General features: G+C 43.8%; 1 protein-coding gene across 1 annotated transcript in view; it reads left to right on the top strand.

Moving 5' to 3' along the window:
• Positions 1–13829: 13829 nt before the first annotated feature.
• LOC311244799 (NACHT, LRR and PYD domains-containing protein 6-like) overlaps positions 13830–26653 on the top strand; it is a gene marked incomplete at its 3' end in the record, with an annotated part of 98712 nt that continues 85888 nt past the window's right edge. The window contains exon 1 of the mRNA XM_084334486.1: positions 13830–13964. The remainder of the gene's footprint in view (positions 13965–26653) is intronic.

Here is a 26653-nt window from a genome sequence, read left to right on the forward strand (position 1 = left end):
AGACCTTCCGGCACATTTTTTCCGGTTGAAACCATCGTGATGCTATCAGCTTTTTAGCCACTGTGATACCGGATAAAACCAATCTCTTTAGCTGTGGAGGTACTGCATACTCAAAGACATCATTCAGCAGTAATACAGAGGGGTGTACAGGTATATTCAGAATTAAGAGATTTGATAATTGCTGGGTCACCTCTTTCCAGAATATCTTAACTGGTGGGCAGTCCCAGTACATGTGCATGAATGTCCCTTCGTCCCCATTTGTACATAAGGAGCATTTGGAGTCTTGTTTAAGACCCATTTTGTTCAGTCTTATAGGAGTTAAGTATGTCCTGTGAATATAGTTAAGATTGATTTGTTGATGGTCCGGGTTCCTTGATGCAAGTCGTACATTTGCCCAGGCCTCTTGCCAAGTTTCAAGTTTCTTTAATAGTTGTCATACAGAAGTACAGAATACTTTCATACAAAATGCTTCTTACTGTTACGCTCCAGAGACTGTGCTAGACAAGATAGTATCAAATAACATAGTATAGCATGTAGTTTAGAAGAAGAAAATGAGGTCACAGTGTTCGGTATAGACATATGTACAATGTTCTGAGTTACCATATAATATACAATACTATGCAGTGTACTAATGTACAGTACTATATAGTGCAAAGCAGAAATGGGATGAGGTACAATTTAGGTACAATTTACAGTAAGGTGTACGAGTTGTAGTGCAATCCTTCATCAATAAATATAAAGTGTGGGGAGTGGGTGCTACAGTGTGTTTGTTTAAAGTGGGTGTGTGCTATAAAGTGTGTGGAGTGGGTGCTACAGTGTGTCTGTTTAAAGTGAGTGTGTGCGTGTGGATGTGTGTGCTATGTGCGTTTGGTGGTTGTTGTTGTGTAGTGTTCATTGTTCGTTTAGCAGTCTGATGGCCTGGGGATAGAAGCTTCTTCTGAGTCTCTCTGTGCTCGCCTTGAGACTCCGGTATCGCTTGCCTGACCGCAGCAGTTCAAAGAGGCAGTTGTTCGGGTGACTGGAGTCTTTAATGATTCTCTTAGCCTTGCCCTTGCAACGCTTGTTGTAAATGTTCTGGAGGGTGGGGAGCCCCCCTCCAATTGTGCGTTCGGCTGAACGTGTCACTCTTTGTAGTCTGCTTCGGTCTTGTGCAGTGCTATTCCCAAACCAGGAGGTGATGTTGCCAGTCAAGATGCTCTCTATTGTACATGAGTAGAAGTTCTTAAGGATCTTCTGACTGACTTGGAACTTCCTTAGGCGCCTGAGGAAGTAGAGGCGTTGTCATGCCTTCTTCACAACACTGTCAATGTGTGTGGTCCATGTCAAGTCCTCGGATATGTGGACTCCGAGGTACTTAAAACTGTTGACTCTCTCAACCGGTGCCCCGTCGATGCTGAGGGGGCTGTAGTCCTTGACCCCCGACCTCCTGAAGTCCACAATCATCTCCTTTGTTTTGCTGACGTTCAGGGAGAGGCTGTTATCCTGGCACCATCCCGCCAGGACCTTGACCTCTTCCAGGTAGGCCCTCTCGTCGTTGGCAGAGATCAGGCCCACCACCACTGTGTCGTCAGCAAATTTGATGATTGTATTGCTACTCCGCTGGGCCACACAGTCGTGTGTGTACAGGGAGTAGAGGAGGGGACTCAGAACACAGCCCTGGGGGGCCCCTATGTTGAGGGTGATGGATGAGGAGGTGCAGTTGCCTGCTCTCACCACCTGGGGTCTGCCAGTCAGGAAGTCCAAGACCCACTGGCAGAGGTCATAGTTCAAGCCCAGGTCCCTGAGCTTGGCTATGAGTATGGAGGGGACTATGGTATTGAATGCCGAGCTGTAGTCGATGAATAGCATTCTCACATAGTTCCCCTGCCTCTTGTCCAGGTGTGATGCTGCTGTGTGCAGCACATGGGCTATGGCGTCCTCCGTGGACCTGTTGGGGCGGTATGCAAATTGCAGGGGGTCCATGTTGATGGGGAGGGAGGAGCAGATGTAGCCCTTTACTAGCTTCTCAAAGCACTTCATGGCTATGGAGGTGAGAGCTACAGGGCGGTAGTCGTTGAGGCAAGCAGGCTTGGATTTTTTGGGTACAGGGATAATAGTGGACTTCTTCAGGCAGGTGGGGATGACAGCCTGTTCTAAGGACAGGTTAAATATGTCAGTGAATACCGGGGCTAGTTGGTCGGCACAGACTTTTAGGACGCGGCCGGGGATGCCGTCCGGACCTGCTGCCTTCCTGATATTCACTTTTTTAAAGGTCCGCCTCACCTCATGCTCTGTTACCCTGAACACTGAGTCTCCATCAGCAGCAGACCCCCCCCCCCCCCCCATTGCCGTGGCTTGTGGGCTGGTGTTGTTATTACCAGCATCAAACAAGTCTATCTCCAGGTCTGGTATATCCCTCCTCCAGACTGAGTCTAGATGGAGGGTTTCATACGAGGCCGTTAGTAATTGATGATAAAAATCTGAAACAAAACCTCTCGATGTCTCTCTTTCATAGAAAAATGTGTGGTATCTGTGGTGTACAATTGGTATCCTTAATGGAACACCGTGAGCCTTCAAACATGCCAATAACTGCGTAAAAATAATATGTGGACTTGGTGAGATAAAAAATGTTGCGTATTTCATCGAAACTACAAAAACCCTGTTTGTTGAAAACGTCTCCTAATGAGTGTTTTTTTTTTTTTTTTTATGATTGATTGATTGATGATATGATTTATATGATTATATGAAATATGATTATAGAATATCAGGCATAAAATGGTTATGCGATTAAAATGTGATTAATTAGATTAATTATTTACAAATCCTGTAATTAATTAGATTAATATTTTTAATCGCCTGACATGGGCTGGTGCTGCACCATTATTTCCCTCAGCTTCATCAGAGTGGGCATAATCGCGCACCATAGCCATTCTGGTTCTCCGCTCGGCTACATTCCGTGCTCCAGTCTGCATGAGCTGTGCAACGCTGGTAGCTGCTCTCCTGGTAGTTTCATAACGACGAGCAATGTCGTAAGCTTGGGCTAATGTGCGAGGTCGGTCTTCTAGGAGCTTCTGAATAATGTTGGCGTCCCCCATAGCATTAGTGAACACCTCAACACTGATTGCATCCTGCTCCTTTTCAGAACGGTCAGCGTATGCAATAGACACTTTCTCATATATGTCGTCCCTCAAGATGTGTAGTGCCTCACCTGGCAGGCGGATTCGTTGCCTTAACTCGATGGCAACAGCCACTGCATACTCTGATGATGGGCCATAAGCAACCTCCACCTCCTCAACAATGTCTCTGTAGTCCCAGCGTGCTGACCTTGGGTTGCGGTGGACCACTGCTCCTGCTGCACCTATGAGACAGAACCTCAACTGGACAGCCATAGTGTTCTCCGACCAGCGATTAGCCTCAGCACAGCTCTCAAAGCGCTGCAAGAAGTCCTTCCATGGTGTGGTGCCATCATACTGACCCGGTTGTAGTGTAGGAATCCTCTCTCGCTGAACACTGTCGTCCTCGCTGTCTGAAGACAGGTTGTACTGCGCACGCCGGGGCGCGTCTATATTAATCCCAGCCGAAGAGTGCAAGAGCGCTTCCGCATTCTTCGCCGCGCATGCGCATGAGGTCCCTGCTTAGTTCAGACGCCCCATTCAACACGGTTAATCAGAGATATAATATAATAATAATATATATACGCGATGGACGCAGCAGGCGATGTTTGCCTCTTCTTGCTGTCATTACATCCATGTATGTGATTGATTGATTGATTGATTGAAAAGTGTATTAACAGATTGCAGAATGGGTACAGTACAGTACAGCTCAATGTGCATCTTCTGTGTTTGTTTCCTTATTTGATCAATCGCAGAGAGTGCTGGGCACTCAGTTACCGGGGCGCGCGCGGTCTCCTCACCCGGGGAAATAACACAAACAATTATGCTGAAGCAGCTACGAGGACCACATAACCGCAACCGCATACTCCCACTCAGGGCAGTATGGGGTAGAACACATAGTAGCATACTACAAGAACCTAGGCGTCCACAAAGACGATTTCAAACTGGAAATGGTAACTACAGATGAGGTACTCGATAAACTGAGCGCCCTCCAACCGAACAAGGCCACTGGCCATGACAACATCCCCTCCAAATTCCTCAGAGACTCAGCAGCCGCCATCACCCCAGTCATCACACACATAATAAACCTCTCCATAAAACAGGGACACGTCCCCAAGGACTTCAAAATAGCGAGAGTAACACCCCTGCACAAAAAGGGCAGCAAATTAGACCCAGGCAACTACCGCCCTGTTTCTATCCTTACATCCATCTCGAAAGTCATGGAAAAAATAGTATACGAACAGGTCGAAAAGTACCTTACGGATAAAAATCGAATCTACGAATTCCAATCTGGCTTCAGAACATCCCACTCCACTGACACATGCCTTCTCTATTTGAACGACCACATCAAGCAAGAGGTGGACGCGGGCAAATACTGCGGCATGGTCATGCTAGACCTACAAAAGGCCTTCGACACTGTCAATCACACCATTCTGATTGACAAGCTAAAAGCAATTGGTTTTGATAGTTTATCGGTGAGCTGGATACAATCCTACCTCGAGGGGAGAGAACAGATGGTGGAGGTAAACGGTACCCTATCCCCCCCCCCCCCTCACAGTGAACTGTGGTGTTCCACAAGGAAGCATACTAGGACCACTACTGTTCCTAATTTATGCAAATGACATGTCGTCAGCTTGTGACTGCAACTTGTTCCTGTTTGCGGACGACTCAGCCCTGCTGGTCTCTGACAAGAACAAGTTACAGGTTGAAAAAACCCTCAGCTCGGAACTAGGCAAAATCTGCATATGGCTCGCCGACAACAAACTATCATTACACATGGGCAAAACAGAGTCCATTCTCTTCGGTTCAAATAACAAACTCAGCAAAACAGACGGCTTCTCAGTTACAGTGGGTGACAATATTGTCACAATGAAAGATGAAATTACCTATCTGGGTTCCATCCTAGAGGCTAATCTTTCCTGTGACAAAATGGCATCCAATGTAATAAAAAAAAGTCAATCAATGAACTCTATTCTTGTACCGGATCTCCTCCCTGGTAAACAAGAATACCCTGAAGACTCTGGCAGGAGCACTCATTCAAGGGTACTACGACTATGCTTGCACCTCATGGTACCAAAGCACCTCAAAGGCACTAAAAACCAAATTACAAACATCTCAAAACAAACTAGTCAGACTACTGCTTGACCTGACTCCTATAGAACCCACCTCACCCCTGCACACTTTGCCAACCTAGGATGGCTTAGAGTAGACGACAGAGTACAGCAACTTGCAATGGGCCTGGTCTACAAGATACACTACACGACCAAGGTACCCATGTACCTGTCAAAATACATCCCAAAGGTCAGTGAATACCACGATCACAACACCAGAGGGAGCTCCACAAATCATGTAAAACCCAGATTCAGCTCAAACAAGGGACTAAACACGTTTCGCAATTATGCCACTGTGACGGATCATATTGGTCTGCGTTGTGTTGATGTTAAATGTTAATGTCCCGAGGGGGAGTCGAACAGGGGGCTCCCGCGCCGCGGGCGACGACACAGGCCGCTGCACTAAGAAGTGAATTCACTCCTAACTACTGTACCTATCCGTCTGTTAACCCTGTTATGGGGAAGTGAGTTTAACTTACCAGCCAAAAGTGGGTCGCGGGGCCATTTTGAGTGGGTCGCGGATGTGATTTTTTTTTTTTTTTTTTTAATAACTTTTTTGTGGCAGAATATTGTAGTGAACGATTGTGGGTCATGCGCATGCGTGCGCAAGCACAGGAGCGCTGTCAGCAGAATTCAGCAGAGTAGTTGTTTTTAATCTAATTGTTAATACATATGTATCGCTATCAAAGAATGCTCCCACTACAGAATCATATTATATGACCTCACTACTCACTCCATGTATACTGTATGCATATGGTGAGCATATTTTTATACTCTATCATAACATTTTTATGTAAGATTTCTGGGGTAAGGTATTTCAATACACCAATATATCGCTATCAAATAAACTCAGAATTCAGGGAACAAAACTGTTGCTTTTAACCATGGATTTATTTATATACACTCCATGTATACTGTATGCATATGTTGAACAAAAAAAACATTGAACAACATGTTATCAGTTATCAACATTCAAACTTATTTACAGTATTTATTTACAGTTTTGATTGTACAGTTGTACAGTTCCCCCCCCCCCCCCCACCCACCCAACCACCTCCAATGTACAATCAGTTCCTCTGCTTTGTCTTCAGCTGGACCAGAGCTGAGAAGCCACTTTCACAAAGATAGGTAGTGGGTAAAAAAAAGTTATTAAAAAAAAAAAAAAAATCACATCCGCGACCCACTCAAAATGGCCCCGCGACCCACTTTTGGGTCGCGACCCACCAGTTGAGAAACACTGGCTTAGAGTAGACGACAGAGTACAGCAACTTGCAATGGGCCTGGTCTACAAGATACACTACACGACCAAGGTACCCATGTACATGTCAAAATACTTCCCAAAGGTCAGTGAATACCACGATCACAACACCAGAGGGAGCTCCACAAATCATGTAAAACCCAGATTCGGCTCAAACAAGGGACTAAACACGTTTCGCAATTATGCCACAACAATGTGGAACGCCCTACCCAAAGCTGTAAAGGAATGTGAATCACTACCCACCTTCAAAAACACTCTCAAAGAACACCTACGGGAGACTGCAATTCAAAACTGGCCCCTACAAATGTCCTAACCCAGTTGTACAATAAAGACCAAGCATGGCTCTGTCAGTATTCCAATGTACAGCCCCACCCAACCCCACCCCACCTACCCAACCTCCTCCAATGTACAGTTTCTATGTCAAATGTATGTCAGTATTCCAATGTACAGTGTCCCCCCCCCCTACCCACAACCCCCCCCCCCCCCCCCCCCCCCCCCACCTCCAATGTACAGCCCCACCCCACCTACCCAACCTCCCCCAATGCACAGTTTCTATGTCAAATGTATATACACTCTTCTTCTGGATTTTTTTTAGTATCACAAACAGTACTGTATTTGAAAATCTGGTATGTCATAAATGTATAGATGTAGCAGTACTGTCTATCTGTATGTCATGTGTGTCATATGATGAATTGAAAATGGGGGACCCTGATGGAAACAAGACGAAAGTCTTTCTCAGGTCTGCATCCTCTTAACAATTGTATGTATTGAGCTGTACTGTACTGTACTGTACCCATTCTGCAATCTGTTAATAAACTTTTCAATCAATCAATCAATCAATGTGGTCCTCGTAGCTGCTTGCACTCTTCGGCTGGGATTAATATTGACGCCGCCGGCGTAGTCGGCCACGTGGATGGAAGCCTGCTCGCCTGCGATGGGACTGATCATAGCCATAAGTCACAGCTTCATTACCTCCATGGACCGGTGTACTCTGCCTGTGGTGTACAGCGCCCTCTGGCTGCACCTGACGGGAACACACACCCGGTGTCACAGGGGTGGAAAGCAGGGTTGCAGGTTCTATATGTGGGGAATAGACTGTCACATTGTTCATAGGTGTGCTCTCCATAAAGGCTGCCGGTTTAGCAGCAATGCAGGGGTTAATGTTATGGGTAGCTGCATCTCCTATGGTCATTGAATGCATTTGTCCATACAACATATTCATATGGGGAGGCTCAGTTCCATAATGACTTTGCTGCATTTCAATGCCACTGTCTCTCATACTTTGATCATTCATCATATGAGCAAAAGGGTTTGTGCTTGACAACGACAGATGAGCATGTGGGTAATTGTCACTGGCCATTATCAATGGTTTATTACGTGCAGTAAATGGGTTTGACATTGCACCAGTAGGGGCCAGCTGATCCTCTGTTATGAACGGGTTGAGGCTTTGTCCATGTTGGTACTTAATTTCACGTCTCAGGTCAGGTTAGCGACATCAGACTGAGAGTACATGGTTGTAGTTGTGGGGGTTAACATGAATGGGTTAGAGTAGTTGATCACTTGCAACTTGTTCCTGTTTGCGGAAGACTCAGCCCTGCTGGTCTCTGACAAGAACAAGTTACAGGTTGAAAAAAACCCTCAGCTCGGAACTAGGCAAAATCTGCATATGGCTCGCTGATAACAAACTATCATTACACATGGGAAAAACAGAGTCCATTCTCTTCGGTTCAAATAACAAACTCAGCAAGACCGACGGCTTCTCAGTTACAGTGGGTGACAATATTGTCACAAGGAAAGATGAAATTACATACCTGGGTTCCATCCTAGAGGCTAATCTTTCCTGTGACAAAATGGCATCCAATGTAATAAAAAAAGTCAACCAACGAACTCGATTCTTGTACCGGATCTCCTCTCTGGTAAACAAGAATACCCTGAAGACTCTGGCAGGAGCACTCATTCAAGGGTACTACGACTATGCTTGCACCTCATGGTACCAAAGCACCTCAAAGGCACTAAAAACCAAATTACAAACATCTCAAAACAAACTAGTCAGACTACTGCTTGACCTGACTCCTAGAACCCACCTCACCCCTGCACACTTTGCCAACCTAGGATGGCTTAGAGTAGACGACAGAGTACAGCAACTTGCAATGGGCCTGGTCTACAAGATACACTACACGACCAAGGTACCCATGTACCTGTCAAAATACATCCCAAAGGTCAGTGAATACCACGATCACAACACCAGAGGGAGCTCCACAAATCATGTAAAACCCAGATTCAGCTCAAACAAGGGACTAAACACGTTTAGCAATTATGCCACTGTGACGGATCATATTGGTCTGCGTTGTGTTGATGTTAAATGTTAATGTCCCGAGGGGGAGTCGAACAGGGGGCTCCCGCGCCGCGGGCGACGACACAGGCCGCTGCACTAAGAAGTGAATTCACTCCTAACTACTGTACCTATCCGTCTGTTAACCCTGTTATGGGGAAGTGAGTTTAACTTACCAGCCCGCAATGCCACAGTCACTCGTCAACACACCTGTTTCCGTGACTGTGGACATACCCACGGGCTTCCCCGTTACACCACAACAATGTGGAACGCCCTACCCAAAGCTGTAAAGGAATGTGAATCACTACCCACCTTCAAAAACACTCTCAAAGAACACCTACGGGAGACTGCAATTCGAAACTGGCCCCTACAAATGTCCTAACCCAGTTGTACAATAAAGACCAAGCATGGCTTTGTCAGTATTCCAATGTACAGTGCCCAACCCCCCCCCCCCCCCCCCCCACCTCCAATGTACAGCCCCACCCAACCCCACCTACCCAACCTCCCCCAATGTACAGTTTCTATGTCAAATGTATGTCAGTATTCCAATGTACAGTGTCGTCGTCCCCTACCCAACCCCCCCCCACCTCTAATGTACAGCCCCACCCTCCTCAAATGCACAGTTTCTATGTCAAATGTATATACACACTCTTTCTGGATTTTTTTTGTATCACAAACAGTACAGTATTTGCAAATCTGGTATGTCATAAATGTATAGATGTAGCAGTACTGTCTATCTGTATGTCGTGTGTGTCATATGATAATAATAATAATAATAATAATAATAATAATAATAATAATAATAATAATAATAATAATAATAATAATAATAATAATAATAATAATAATAATAATAATAATACATCTATTTTATATAGCGCTTTTCCAGGTGCTCAAAGACGCTTTACATGGGCAGGAGAGACAAACTATGGCAAAACAAAAAACAGAACAAAACAGAACAAATAATACATGACAAAATAAAATAAAACCGACAGAATTAGAGGTCAAAAGCAAGATTGAAAAGGTGAGTTTTGAGGGCTGATTTAAAAGATGTCAGGGTGTTTGCATCACGGATATGGCTGGGGAGGGCATTCCAGAGGGAGGGGGCAGCAGCAGCAAAGGCCCTGTCGCCCCATGAATGATGAATTGAAAATGGGGGACCCTGATGGAAACAAGACGAAAGTCTTTCTCAGGTCTGCATCCTCTTAACAATTGTATGTATTGAGCTGTACTGTACTGTACCCATTCTGCAATCTGTTAATAAACTTTTCAATCAATCAATCAATCAAACCTTTGGGTCGCGACCCACGCCGTAGCTGACCAGTATGGAGGTGGTGTTTGTATGTACATACATAAGGACACCAAATTCATTACCCGTACTGACCTTCATCATGAGACAATTGAAACCGTATGGGTGGAAATTTTATTTGAAAGGGCAAAATCTGTTCTAGTCGGCACAATATACAGACCGCCAGATCAAACTGGATTTTATGATACTTTGGATGTGTGCTTAGCTGGAGCTGAGGATGCGGAAAAAATTCTTATTGGGGATTGGAACACGGATATGCAACAAAAAAATGCACCCGTCTTCAAATCCTTCAATAGGTTTTGTGATCTGCACGGCCTCAGCCAACTAATCACCCAACCCACAAGGATATGTGAATCAACTCAGACTACCATTGACCTCATACTGACCTCTGACAAGTCCAAGATCTCCAGTAAAGGGGTTATAGCATGCGGGTTAAGTGATCATTACATGATATTCTGTACCCGCAAAAAGCTAAAACTAAAGGCTGGCTGTCACAAAACAGTCACATCTAGAGACCTCAAAACCTACTCTAGCGAGGCCTTTAACCTTGAACTGGAGAGTCTGGACTGGTCAGATGAACTCAATGGTACACTGGTTGAAGAAACTTGGCTTGGCTTCAAAACCAAATTTTCATCAATACTAAACAAAATGGCCCCCCTAAGAACCACCAGGGTAAAAAATCGCGCTGAGCCATGGATGCACACTGAAATACTGACCGCTATGAAAGCCAGAGACAAAAAATGCTCTGAGTTTCGTAAAAGTCAGTCAAAGCTTACCAAAAGCACGAGCAGTGAACTCCAAGACCACGTGACTGAACTCAAACTAGAAAGAAACAGACTAAGAAATGACGTAAACTCCATGATCAAAACTGCAAAAAAAAATTTCATCAATGACAAAACCGAGGAAAACAAAAATAAACCACGTGAACTTTGGAAATTACTCAACAATCAACTAGGCTGCAGTAAAAAACTCAAAACCAGGTTCTCAAACATAAACATAAAGACGGACAACACGCTCATCACAGACAAGCTGGATGTAGCCAATTACTTAAACACTTTCTTCACAAACATAGCCACAACACTGGTAAACAAACTACCCTCCCACTCAGGGCAGTATGGGGTAGAACACATAGTAGCATACTACATGAACCTAGGCGTCCACAAAGACGACTTCAAACTGGAAATAGTAACTACAGATGAGGTACTCAAAAAACTGAGCGCCCTCCAACCAAACAAGGCCACTGGCCATGACAACATCCCCTCCAAATTCCTCAGAGACTCAGCAGCAGCCATCACCCCAGTCATCACACACATAATAAACCTCTCCATAAAACAGGGACACGTCCCCAAGGACTTCAAAATTGCGAGAGTAACACCCCTGCACAAAAAGGGCAGCAAATTAGACCCGGGTAACTACCGCCCTGTTTCTATCCTTACATCCATCTCGAAAGTCATGGAAAAAATAGTATACGAACAGATCGAAAAGTACCTCGCGGAAAAAAATCTAATCTACGAATTCCAATCTGGCTTCAGAACATCCCACTCCACTGACACATGCCTTCTCTACTTGAACGACCACATCAAACAAGAGGTGGACGCGGGCAAATACTGCGGCATGGTCATGCTGGACCTACAAAAGGCCTTCGACACTGTCAATCACACCATTCTGATTGACAAGCTAAAAGCAATTGGTTTTGATAGTTTATCAGTGAGCTGGATACAATCCTACCTGGAGGGGAGGGAACAGATGGTGGAAGTAAACGGTACCCTATCCCCCCCCCTCACAGTGAGCTGTGGTGTTCCACAAGGAAGCATACTAGGACCGCTACTATTCCTAATTTATGCAAATGACATGTCGTCAGCTTGTGACTGCAACTTGTTCCTGTTTGCGGACGACTCAGCCCTGCTGGTCTCTGACAAGAACAAGTTACAGGTTGAAAAAGCCCTCAGCTCGGAACTTGGCAAAATCTGCATATGGCTCGCCGACAACAAACTATCATTACACATGGTCAAAACAGAGTCCATTCTCTTCGGTTCAAATAACAAACTCAGCAAGACCGACGGCTTCTCGGTTACAGTGGGTGACAATATTATCACAAGGAAAGATGAAATTACCTACCTGGGTTCCATCCTAGAGGCTAATCTTTCCTGTGACAAAATGGCATCCAATGTAATAAAAAAAGTCAACCAACGAACGCGATTCTTGTACCGGATCTCCTCTCTGGTAAACAAGAATACCCTGAAGACTCTAGCAGGAGCACTCATTCAAGGGTACTACGACTATGCTTGCACCTCATGGTACCAAAGCACCTCAAAGGCACTAAAAAACAAATTACAAACATCTCAAAACAAGCTAGTCAGACTACTACTTGACCTGACTCCTAGAACCCACCTCACCCCTGCCCACTTTGACAACCTAGGATGGCTTAGAGTAGACGACAGAGTACAGCAACTTGCAATGGGCCTGGTCTACAAGATACACTACGCGACCAAGGTACCCATGTACATGTCAAAATACTTCCCAAAGGTCAGTGAATACCACGATCACAACACCAGAGGGAGCTCCACAAATCATGTAAAACCCAGATTCGGCTCAAACAAGGGACTAAACACGTTTCGCAATTATGCCACATCAATGTGGAACGCCCTGCCTAAAGCTGTAAAGGAATGTGAATCACTACCCACCTTCAAAAACACTCTCAAAAAACACCTACGTGAGACTGCAATTCGAAACTGGCCCCTACAAATGTCCTAACCTAGTTGTACAGTAAATGACCAAGTAAGGCTTTGTCAACATTCCAATGTACAGTGTAAAATGTGTGTATGTCCCCTACCCAACCCCCCCCCCCCCCCCCCCACCTCCAATGTACAGCCCTCACCCAACCCCACCCCACCAACCTCCTCCAATGTACAGTTTCTACGCCAAATGTATATACACTCCTTTTCTGGACACTTTTGTATCACAAACAGTACTGTATTTGCAAATCTGATATGTCATAAATGTATAGATGTAGCAGTACTGTCTATCTGTATGTCATGTATGTCATATATGTTATGATGAATTGAAAATGGGGGACCCTGGTGGAAACAAGACGAAAGTCTTTCTCTGGTCTGCATCCCCTTAACAATTGTATGTATTGAGATGTACTGTACTGTACCCATTCTGCAATCTGTTAATAAACTTTTCAATCAATCAATCAATCAAACCTGTATAGACCACCGTAACACTTCCGGGATTCTGAAATCAGGGAGGAGATTGCGGGGGGTGCATATGAATGAATGTGGACGAGAGCCGTGATGGAAGTGGTTGCCGATACGGCTGTGGGGGTGCTAGAGACATGATCGAATAGACGTTTATGCGCCTCGCTCTCCTGAACACGGCGTGACCCATCGATCTAATCAACTAATCGATCAGAACTAAATCGGCAGAGAAAAAGCCCATTTTAAAGCACCTATTCCGCTTGGACATGCGCAGAGTGCCCATGGAGTCTGGACGACGCGAGATGACGCTCGAATGAATGTGGACTGTTCCATCAGAGGGGGGAGCTTCGATGGTCATGTAAGTGGCTACAGACCGCTGCACTTAAATATAAACATTAGTCTACCTGGAGACTCAATGAGGTAATTGAAGATGTCGCCATAAGACACGTCTGGCCATTTAGTGGGATCATTTTTTCATTATCCTGTTCGGCTGGCCACCGAAGCTCCCCCCTCTGATAGAACGGCTCTCGTCCACATCCATTCATTTGACCCCCCCGCAATCTCCTCCTTGATTTCAATGTAACGCGGAAGTGTAGTGGTCTATGCGTGGGTGCCTCGTCTTAAAGGAACAGTCCGAACAGACCATAATCTTATAACACCAGGTAGGTAATTTCATCTTTCCTTGTGACAATATTGTCACCCACTGAATGAATGAATGAATGAATGAATGAATGAATGAATGAATGAATGAAAACTTTATTTAACAGATTGCAGAATGGGTACAATACAGTACGGCTCAATACATACAATTGTTAAGGGGATGCAGACCTGAGAAAGACGTTTGTCTTGTTTCCATCAGGGTCCCCCATTTTCAATTCATATAGACATTTATGACATACATAACATACATGACATTTATGGCATAGGGACATATAGGTATTTAGTACTGATACATTTGTGACATAGGCGGTATTCAAATATACAGTACTGTTACCCCTAGATCACTGACCACTGTAACTGAGAAGCCCCGCCTCAAACCCGTCCACACAGGTCTTGCTGAGTTTGTTATTTGAGCCGAAGAGAATGGAATGTAATTGGAATGTAGGCTGTAGCGCAGCCTGTTGCGCACTTGGCAAGTTGGCACAACAATAAAAGGCGCAGTGGAGAAGCAGATGGAGAGACGCGCTGCGGGACGATGAATGAATGAATGAATGAATGAATGAATGAATGAATGAAAACTTTATTTAACAGATTGCAGAATGGGTACAATACAGTACGGCTCAATACATACAATTGTTAAGGGGATGCAGACCTGAGAAAGACGTTTGTCTTGTTTCCATCAGGGTCCCCCATTTTCAATTCATATAGACATTTATGACATAGATTCAAGATTCAAGATTCAAGAGTTTTAATTGTCACGGCATACAGGTATACAATGAAATGCGGCTGGTCTTGCCCGCGACGATGTGCAATACAGTGGTACAACATATAATAGAATCCAATAAAATACAGTGGTACAACATATTAATAGAATCCAATAAAACAGTGCAATAAACAGGTACATGGTGTGCCATCTCGGTATCTGTACATTAGTATTTACAGAGCATATAGGACATGCTAGTTAGCTTTAGTAGTGCAATACACTGTTCCTGATGTTATACTATTTTAAGTGGCCTTTCCTCTGGCCATAAGTGTGCGTGTGTGCGGCATGAGTGTTAAAGTGGCTGCTAGTGTGTGAGCGTGCTCAGCGTGCGTGTCGTGTATGTACTTGTGTGTGGATAGTTCAGTTTCTGTGTCTCTCGATGTTCATTGTTCAAGGCTCTGATGGCCTGGGGGAAGAAGCTTAGCCTAAGCCTCTCCGTCTTAGTCTCTAGAATTCGCAGGCGTCTGCCTGACCTCAGCAGCTGGAACAGGCTGTTATTGGGGTGGTGGGGGTCTTTCATTATCCTGCAGGCTCTGGATTTGCACCTCTTGTTGTATAGAGCCTGCAGGGGAGGTAGCGCAATACCCGTGGTACGCTCGGCTGAGCGCACCACACTCTGTAGGGCCTTCTTGTCCTGTGCCGTGCTGTTCCCATACCAGGCAGTGATGTTTCCGGTCAAGATGCTCTCTACAGCTCCTGAGTAGAAGGACTGAAGTATCTTCCCCGATACTCTGAACTTCCTTAACTGTCTCAGGTGGTAGAGGCGCTGCTTCGCTTTCTTTACTACTGTGCCTATGTGTGTTGACCATGTCAGGTCCTCTGAGATGTGGACCCCCAGGTACTTGAAGCTGCTCACCCTGTCCACGGTAGCCCCGTTAATCCTCAGTGGTGTGTGTGTCTCCCGCTGTCCTCTCCTATAATCCACGATCAGCTCCTTGGTTTTACCAATGTTCAGGAGCAGGCTGTTGTCCTGGCACCAACGTTCCAGTACCTCAACCTCCTCCCGGTAGGCCTTCTCGTCGTTGTCCGAGATCAGCCCCACCACCACCGTGTCGTCGGCGAACTTCACAATGGAGTTGGAGCTGAACTTGGCCACACAGTCGTGTGTGTAGAGTGAGTACAGCAGGGGGCTTAGAACACAGCCCTGGGGGGACCCGATGCTCAGGGTGATGGTGTTGGAGGTCTGACCCCCCACCCTGACCGCCTGGGGTCTTTCACTCAGAAAGTCCAGTACCCAGGCGCTCAGGGCGGAGCTCAGGCCTAGCTCGATCAGCTTGTCCACCAGTCTGGTGGGGACTATGGTGTTGAACGCTGAGCTGTAGTCAATGAACAACAGTCTCACATAGCCCCCCTTCTGACGGTCAAGGTGGGAGAGAGTGCTGTGCAGTACTTGGGAGACCGCATCATCAGTGGACCTGTTTGTCCTGTATGCAAATTGCATAGGGTCCATATCACTGGGGAGAGAGGCACAAATGTGGTCCTTGACCAGCCTCTCGAAACATTTCATGACCACAGAGGTGAGTGCCACCGGTCTGTAATCATTTGGACATGTTGGGGAGGGTTTCTTCGGTACAGATACATAACATACATGACATTTATGGCATAGGGACATATAGGTATTTAGTACTGATACATTTGTGACATAGGCGGTATTCAAATATACAGTACTGTTACCCCTAGATCCTGACAGAGTATATACATATGATGGGGAGGGGACTGTACATTAGGAGGGGGTGGGTGGGTGGGAGGGGAATATACATACGGCGGGGAGGGAATATATACATGCGGTGGGGAGGAGACTGTCTATTAGGAGGTGGTGGGGGTTTTGGGCATTTACGGTGGCCATTGAAACGCGGATTCCATTCTTTGTGGTTGCTTTGCACGACTTCAAGTCAACGCATCGGATATAATAATAATAATCTAATATATTATCGCGGTGGCTGGTTACAGCAGCCTACTCTCAGAGCGGTGGTGTGTGTGTGTGATCCCCGGACCGGACCAGCCATTTCGAGGTACATTGTAAATACAGGTGCGTGCTTAGTTATTAGGTGTGGACAATTTAAACGATCCAATGTTTCTCACACAGGTTGTTGTATTTGTGGTGGGTCCGTGTACGTTTTGATAGTTCGTTTTTCGTTTCAAAACGAAAAACGAAAAAACGAAAAAAAAAACGGAAATACGAGGTGTTTCCTATTTCCGTTTGAAACCAAAATCGAAAAAACGGGGAAAAACTGAAATACGGGCCTGTTTTTCGTATTTTGGTATCAGAATCAAATGAAAAAAAGGAGTCAATAATGGGCCGTGTACGTTTTGATAGTTCGTTTTTCGTTTTTGATGTGAAGAATGGAGAACGGAACCACGTGACAAGTACATTTTTCAATGTAAAAGCCATGCACGATCTAACGTTAACGAATATGTATAACGTTATGTATAAATACATAAATACAGGGTTCGAATTATCACCTGAGAGCTATGGGGGCCCCCTGAATCTTTTTTTTTTACTATTTTTTTTCCTGGAATTGTGGCTGTTTTCGAAGTCATATTTAGAGGAATATCTCATTAGGATTAGTCTAATACTAAGTAATAATGACATCACACAACATTCTAATCATTAGACCAGGGGTGTCAAACTCATTTTCACAGAGGGCCACATCAGCATTATGGTTGCCCTCAAAGGGCCAAAGACCGTATTAATGTTAATGTAATGTAAAATAAATGTAGCTACTAATTTACATATTGTTAAACATGTTGTTTCTGTATTTATTACTTATTCAAGTTATACATATTGCATATGCATTTGCATAGATGTAAAAATATATGTTAGCTTATGTTATTTTAACAAATAATTTTAGTTTATCAGAACCCCATATTACTCCATCAATCAATGATCAAACCATTCAAGTAAATAACAAAGAAGAATATCATCAAATACAAGCTATGACATTAAGTTTGTTCAAAACCTTTTTGTCACAGTCAAGAAGGGCAGAACTAACAACTGAGCTGCAAAGAACACGTGGGACAGATGTAGCAGATGTTACAAAAACAAATGGCTGCACACAACCTTGCAGAGGCCACTAATGGAAGATAGTTTAATTAACTTTAATTAACAGATTGCAGAATGGGTACAGTACAGTACAGCTCAATACACACAATTGTTAAGGGAATGCAGACCAGAGAAAGACTTTCGACTTGTTTACTTCAGGGTCCCCCATTTTCAATTCATCATAACATATATGACACACACGACATACAGATAGACAGTACAGATACATTTATGACATACCAGATTTGCAAATACAGTACTGTTTGTGATACAAAAAGAGTCCAGAAATGAGAGAAGAGAAGAAGTACCCAGAGACAGATCTACAGTATTGGTACAGTATATTATCCTGTAAAACAATAAAGTCGTGATGACAAAAGTTGGCTATAAGAGAATAGTCTACACACTAGATCAATATGTCTGCAGATGTGCTATACAAGCTCATAAGATAAGAGTGTAATACCTTATTAGGTAGCAGTCTATTCAAAGGTTAAAACAAGGTTTCCCCCAGTAGATTAGGCTTATATTAAGCTACTCTCCCAATCTAATTTATATTATCACAAGAAATAAGAATTCTAGATCCAAAATTGAGTCAGTTGTTGTCTACAGCGGTGACTTCTCTTTCTTTCTGCCCTCCTCAGTTCCTCTCTACAGGGGTGTCAAACTCATTTTCACAGAGCAGCAGTGACTTCTCTTTCTTTCTACCCTCCTCAGTTCCTCTCTACAGGGGTGTCAAACTCATTTTCACAGAGGGCCACATCAGCATTATGGTTGCCCTCAAAGGGCCAAAGACCGTATTAATGTTAATGTAATGTAAAATAAATGTAGCTACTCATTTACATATTGTTAAACATGTTGTTTCTGTATTTATTACTTATTCAAGTTATACATATTGCATATGCATTTGCATAGATGTAGAAATATATGTTAGCTTATGTTATTTTAACAAATAATTTTAGTTTATCAGAACCCCATATTACTCCATCAATCAATGATCAAACCATTCAAGTAAATAACAAAGAAGAATATCATCAAATACAAGGTATGACATTAAGTTTGTTCAAAACCTTTTTGTCACAGTCAAGAAGGGCAGAACTAACAACTGAGCTGCAAAGAACACGTGGGACAGATGTAGCAGATGTTACAAAAACAAATGGCTGCACACAACCTTGCAGAGGCCACTAATGGAAGATAGTTTAATTAACTTTAATTAACAGATTGCAGAATGGGTACAGTACAGCTCAATACACACAATTGTTAAGGGAATGCAGACCAGAGAAGGACTTTCGACTTGTTTACTTCATCAAGGTCCCCCATTTTCAATTCGTAATGAAATTGCTATTATGTGTCTGCATGAACACACAACTGTAACTGTACTCAAAAATAACAAAATAAGGGTTGTCTCAGTTCACAACTATATTGGTCAAGTTTTGGGTGGGACTTGTTTGCGTCCCTACAGCTTCTTATTCAATTGAGCGAGATGCTCGGTTATGTCACACAGCCAGCTTGCATCTGACAGTTCAGACAATATTTCTTCAACCCTTTGTTACCTATTCCGCCTGGATCTTTTTTGTATTTTGGGCTGTAAAATTGTCAAAGAATGTCTGAGGAGTAAGTGCTTTTGGCTTTTTTCCTTTGTTACTTCATCAATACCTCAGATGTTCAACACACATGTATGTGTAAGAATGTGTAATAACTAAGGCTGTCAAAGCTTTATTAACGCATTAACCCACAATTATTTTAACGCCGCTATTTTTTTACCGGCGCTCTTGGGGGGCCACATCAAATGACGTGGCGGGCCGCATTTGGCCCGCGGGCCATGAGTTTGACACCTATGCATTAGACTATTGTGTGATGTCATTATTCAGGCTCATTCTTAACCATCAATATTTGTTCATTTTCTTACTCACCTCTGATATATAATGCCATATTTACTTATTTGCATTTTGCATCTGAAAAAATACAATTTAATTTTAAAAATTAGACCAAATTTATGAACTTGAATTAACATTTATTTGTCTCTGCACTTATAAATCAAAAACTAACAAAATAATCTAATGGAAAATAAATAGTTGTATGGCACAACCGCAGCATTTATCAGGATACAGTAAGTAACATTATCATCTGATAATAAAATGAACATAAAATAAATACTTGTATAAATCAAAATAAATAATGTTATAAACAAATGTGCACAGGTAATCAAGAATCATGAAAAATAGTAGCAGCATCTTCTTAGAACAACAAGAAGAAAAGTAACTACTGCAGCATGTCACCGACATGCAGACTGGAAGAGCCGGGATTCAAACCACTGACCTCTTTTATCCAAAGCGAGTAGTGACGACTATATTCTCTTCCTCAACTTCTTGCTCTGAGAGCTAGTCACAGTCCCATTCATCCACTGCTCTGCCAAATGGGCTCCAAATGATTTATTTAACAATATCTTGGCGTTTTTACATGGAAGGCAGCCAATGCATCCCTCCTTGGCAAATAACCAGTCATATTTATTTTTCCAAAAGTTCCACTGACTCGGACCCCAGCATTGTGGTGGTTGAGTAGCAGCGCAGTCCAGGTCTAGTGGTGGAGACTCGGGTCTGGCAGTGGCAACCGGCGCGGTAACAATAACAGGCGCACTGCGCACAGGAGCAGCAGAGCTAACACTAGTACTAGCACTAGCAGTGTCAACTTCAGTGACAGTAGCGCTGCTAGCTGCTACACTAACAGCGTCAGTCTTTGGCCTTTTTATAAAACCAAAGCTGTCCAGCTTTGTACAGCCTTGCGGCGGGTTGAGCCTTTTTTTTTTTCTTTCTTTTTGGCGGCATGTGGCGTACTGTTTAGTGTTTATGTTTTTAGTTGCAGGACACAGACCGGCAGCTTTCTGTTTACAGCAGCTGCTTGCTGCTTCTTCTTCACTAGGTTGGAGTAGCGTTAAACTCATGGGTGACGCATAGCGGCTTGGAGGTGAAATGCAGCCTATTCCACAACATTAATTACTCAGTTCTTTTAAAAACTGAAAAGAAAAATATGATCTATTACCAATTTATTTAGGCAACATAAATAATACTAATTCGTAAAAAAAAAAAAAAAAAATTATATAAATTTTTTGAGAGACCCCCACAGGGGGTCTTGACTATGGGGGCTCAGACTATAGCTATGGGGGCTGAGCCCCCATTGGCCCCCTCATAATTCGAACACTGCATAAATACATGCATACAGATCTATACCAGGGTAACGTTATGATACATACATTTTTTGTTTTGTGCATTTCATTTAGACATGATATTTTATGTGAAGTAATAGCCTAATAATATGGAAATAGCCTGTGTGGTCTGGTCTGTATCCTATAGTTCAGTGCAGTGGTCGGCAATAGGCGGCTCGCAGACCGAAATAGGTCCGCCAGCAATAATATCTGCCGATCAGATTATTTTGAGAATATGATTTGTGATGAAGACTCGCTTTATTGTATCGGAATCGGGAGACTTAGGTAAAGTTAGAAAGATATTCACAGATTCGAATTTCCGCGTCAATAATTCTTAAGCGAAATGTTTTTAAAACACAAAGGACACCTCTTTCCTATCGTAGTAAGGTAGACAACGAGCTACAACCTTACTTTCACCTAAACGAGGCGAGCCGGCCTCGGAGCTGTACATTTAATAACTAATAATAATAAATTGATCTATATGTGCAGTCGGCCTTGACGAGGCAAGTGCGCAGCCAGGGACCGTCTAAAAAGTGCAACACCGAAAAGAGGCACTGCAAAAAGATTGATTGATTGATTGATTGATTGATTGATTGATTGAAAAGTTTATTAACAGATTGCAGAATGGGTACAGTACAGTACAGCTCAATACATACAATTGTTAAGGGGATGCAGACCAGAGAAAGACTTTCGTCTTGTTTACATCAGGGTCCCCCATTTTCAATTCATCATAACATATATGACATACATGACATACAGATAGACAGTACTGCTACATCTATACATTTATGACATATCAGATTTGCAAATACAGTACTGTTTGTGATAAAAAAAATTCCAGAAAAAGAGTGTATATATACATTTGGCGTAGAAACTGTACATTGGAGGAGGTTGGGTGGGTGGGGTGGGGTTGGGTGGGTGAGGGCTGTACATTGGAGGTGGGGGGGGGGGGGGTTGGGTAGGGGACACACACACATTTTACACTGTACATTGGAATACTGACAAAGCCTTACTTGGTCATTTATTGTACAACTAGGTTAGGACATTTGTAGGGGCCAGTTTCGAATTCGAATGGGGGGGGGGGGGGGGGGGGGGGGGCTAATAGTAGGCTAATAGGCTACTAGGCTACTGGCTACTTTGCTACTAGGCTACTGGCTACTAGGCTACTGGCTACTTTGCTACTAGGCTACTAGGCTAATAGCAGGCTAAGAGGCTACTAGGCTACTGGCTACTTTGCTACTAGGCACTAGGATACTAGGCTAATAGTAGGCTAATAGGCTACTAGGCTACTGGCTACTTTGCTACTAGGCTACTGGCTACTAGGCTACTGGCTACTTTGCTACTAGGCTACTAGGCTAATAGCAGGCTAAGAGGCTACTAGGCTACTGGCTACTTTGCTACTAGGCACTAGGATACTAGGCTAATAGGCTACTGGCTACTTTGCTACTAGGCTACTAGGCTAATAGCAGGCTAAGAGGCTACTAGGCTACTGGCTACTTTGCTACTAGGCACTAGGATACTAGGCTAATAGTAGGCTAATAGGCTACTAGGCTACTGGCTACTTTGCTACTAGGCTACTGGCTACTAGGCTACTGGCTACTTTGCTACTAGGCTACTAGGCTAATAGCAGGCTAAGAGGCTACTAGGCTACTGGCTACTTTGCTACTAGGCACTAGGATACTAGGCTAATAGTAGGCTAATAGGCTACTAGGCTACTGGCTACTTTGCTACTAGGCTACTGGCTACTAGGCTACTGGCTACTTTGCTACTAGGCTACTAGGCTAATAGCAGGCTAAGAGGCTACTAGGCTACTGGCTACTTTGCTACTAGGCACTAGGATACTAGGCTAATAGGCTACTGGCTACTTTGCTACTAGGCTACTAGGCTAATAGCAGGCTAAGAGGCTACTAGGCTACTGGCTACTTTGCTACTAGGCACTAGGATACTAGGCTAATAGTAGGCTAATAGGCTACTAGGCTACTGGCTACTTTGCTACTAGGCTACTGGCTACTAGGCTACTGGCTACTTTGCTACTAGGCTACTAGGCTAATAGCAGGCTAAGAGGCTACTAGGCTACTGGCTACTTTGCTACTAGGCACTAGGATACTAGGCTAATAGTAGGCTACTAGGCTACTGGCTACTTTGCTACTAGGATGCTAGGCTAATAGCAGGCTAAGAGGCTACTAGCTACTTTGCTACTAGGATACTAGGCTAATAGTAGGCTAATAGGCTACTAGGCTACTGGCTACTTTGCTACTAGGCTCTGTACTGTGTATATGCTGTACTGTGTGTATTGTGTACTCTGTGTATACTCTGTACTGTGTGTACTCTGTACTGTGTATACTCTGTACTGTGTGTACTGTGTAATCTGCCTATATATCATATTCGACGCAGATGGTAGGCTATATATAGCTCATTTTGTTATTAATCTTATTAAACTCACCTCCGGTTTTGGGGATATTCTATTGCGGATTCTATTGCCCCCTTCCCTCTGGACAGTGTCCCGGCGGCTTATAGCTTATCCGCAACAGTAAGTGACTTCCGGGGTAGGCCTGATTGGCCCCGACAGGCACGTGACGCGCAACTTTCTCTGCCGCGCGGCGTCCCGGCGATACTCCCTGTGTATACTGTTATTATAACAAACCGACCCTCTGATTGATTCAGTTCTCAATAATAGTCGGGCCAGACTTGCTGAACAACTATATGTGACGTCCCCCTCTCCTCCATGTGTGATGGTGAAGCTCCTGTCAGTGGCAGATCCTGCATTCTACCTTTTGGGGATCATCTGAAACGGTGTTCTGCGAAATTCTACTATACCTGCTGGCACGCATGGCGCACGCATTCGCATGACCCACAATCGTTCACACTACAATATCCTGCCACCTTGCTGACGAACGTCTTGTTGAGTCTTGTTGTTGATATATCTTAAACAATATCTTAAACATATGTTTTTCATTGCACCTTTTGAACTGTATATGCATGTAAATATTTGCATGTAATTGGCTTTGCAGCCGAATGTATTTGTAGATGATAAAATGTCGGTACACCTGTTGGAATTCGGAGTGAACTATAGGGTGACGTCACCCAGCTGTCCAAACATATAGGCGATTCGCGCTACGGCAGCAGTTCTCAGCAGAGTAGTAGAATTTCGCAGAACACCGGCTCGGACAGGTGACAGGCAGCGCGACTCGAGTGAGCTGCTCAGCAGCCTCGGCTGGAGATGCATCCTGCTGCAGGACCACAGCACCGATACTCTCAGGACCGTGACACTTTGCGGACCCACACTCTCCACTCAGCCATTGGGTGGGACGGTCACGTGACCCAAATCAGCCAATGGGAGCGAGGGTCTGGAGAGTGTGGGTCCGCAAAGTGTCGCGGTCCTAAATGTGTCGGTGCTGTGGTCCTGCAGATGGATACTATTGCTCGGCTGCGCACTGCATTGGTTTGTGACGTCGCCCGATTTTTTTATTTTAAATATAAGAGGGTATTGGAACGAGGCATTAAATTAACAACATTTAAAACATTTTTTAAATAATAATCTTTGAAAGATAAAAAATAAAAAATATAATTTTTTTTTTTTTTTTTTATCTTTGAATTGCAGGACATTGCTTTGTTGTTGCGGGACGCGGGACTTGAGTGTTTTTGAAAGTGGGTAGTGATTCACATTCCTTTACAGCTTTAGGTAGGGCGTTCCACATTGATGTGGCATAATTGCGAAACGTGTTTAGTCCCTTGTTTGAGCCAAATCTGGGTTTTACATGATTTGTGGAGCTCCCTCTGGTGTTGTGATCGTGGTATTCACTGACCTTTGGGAAGTATTTTGACATGTACATGGGTACCTTGGTCGCGTAGTGTATCTTGTAGACCAGGCCCATTGCAAGTTGCTGTACTCTGTCGTCTACTCTAAGCCAGTGTTTCTCAACTGGTGGGTCGCGACCCAAAAGTGGGTCGCGGGGCCATTTTGAGTGGGTCGCGGATGTGATTTTTTTTTTTTTTTTTTTTTAATAACTTTTTTGTGGCAGAATATTGTAGTGAACGATTGTGGGTCATGCGCATGCGTGCGCAAGCACAGGAGCGCTGTCAGCAGAATTCAGCAGAGTAGTTGTTTTTAATCTAATTGTTAATACATATGTATCGCTATCAAAGAATGCTCCCACTACAGAATCATATTATATGACCTCACTACTCACTCCATGTATACTGTATGCATATGGTGAGCATATTTTTATACTCTATCATAACATTTTTATGTAAGATTTCTGGGGTAAGGTATTTCAATACACCAATATATCGCTATCAAATAAACTCAGAATTCAGGGAACAAAACTGTTGCTTTTAACCATGGATTTATTTATATACACTCCATGTATACTGTATGCATATGTTGAACAAAAAAAACATTGAACAACATGTTATCAGTTATCAACATTCAAACTTATTTACAGTATTTATTTACAGTTTTGATTGTACAGTTGTACAGTTCCCCCCCCCCCCCCCCACCCACCCAACCACCTCCAATGTACAATCAGTTCCTCTGCTTTGTCTTCAGCTGGACCAGAGCTGAGAAGCCACTTTCACAAAGATAGGTAGTGGGTAAAAAAAAGTTATTAAAAAAAAAAAAAAATCACATCCGCGACCCACTCAAAATGGCCCCGCGACCCACTTTTGGGTCGCGACCCACCAGTTGAGAAACACTGGCTTAGAGTAGACGACAGAGTACAGCAACTTGCAATGGGCCTGGTCTACAAGATACACTACACGACCAAGGTACCCATGTACATGTCAAAATACTTCCCAAAGGTCAGTGAATACCACGATCACAACACCAGAGGGAGCTCCACAAATCATGTAAAACCCAGATTTGGCTCAAACAAGGGACTAAACACGTTTCGCAATTATGCCACATCAATGTGGAACGCCATACCTAAAGCTGTAAAGGAATGTGAATCACTACCCACTTTCAAAAACACTCTCAAAAAACACCTACGTGAGACTGCAATTCGAAACTGGCCCCTACAAATGTCCTAACCTAGTTGTACAATAAATGACCAAGTAAGGCTTTGTCAGTATTCCAATGTACAGTGTAAAATGTGTGTGTGTCCCCTACCCAACCCCACCCCCCCCCCCCCCCCCACCTCCAATGTACAGCCCTCACCCACCCAACCCCACCCCACCCACCCAACCTCCTCCAATGTACAGTTTCTACGCCAAATGTATATATACACTCTTTTTCTGGAAATTTTTGTATCACAAACAGTACTGTATTTGCAAATCTGATATGTCATAAATGTATAGATGTAGCAGTACTGTCTATCTGTATGTCATGTATGTCATATATGTTATGATGAATTGAAAATGGGGGACCCTGATGTAAACAAGACGAAAGTCTTTCTCTGGTCTGCATCCCCTTAACAATTGTATGTATTGAGCTGTACTGTACTGTACCCATTCTGCAATCTGTTAATAAACTTTTCAATCAACCAATCAATCAATCAATCAATCAATCAATCCTTTTTGCAGTGCCTCTTTTCGGTGTTGCACTTTTTAGACGGTCCCTGGCTGCGCACTTGCCTCGTCAAGGCCGACTGCACATATAGATCAATTTATTATTATTAGTTATTAAATGTACAGCTCCGAGGCCGGCTCGCCTCGTTTAGGTGAAAGTAAGGTTGTAGCTCATTGTCTACCT

This window comes from Notolepis coatsorum (assembly GCF_963971535.1).
Source record: "Notolepis coatsorum genome assembly, chromosome: 18".
Lineage (NCBI taxonomy): Eukaryota > Metazoa > Chordata > Actinopteri > Aulopiformes > Paralepididae > Notolepis > Notolepis coatsorum.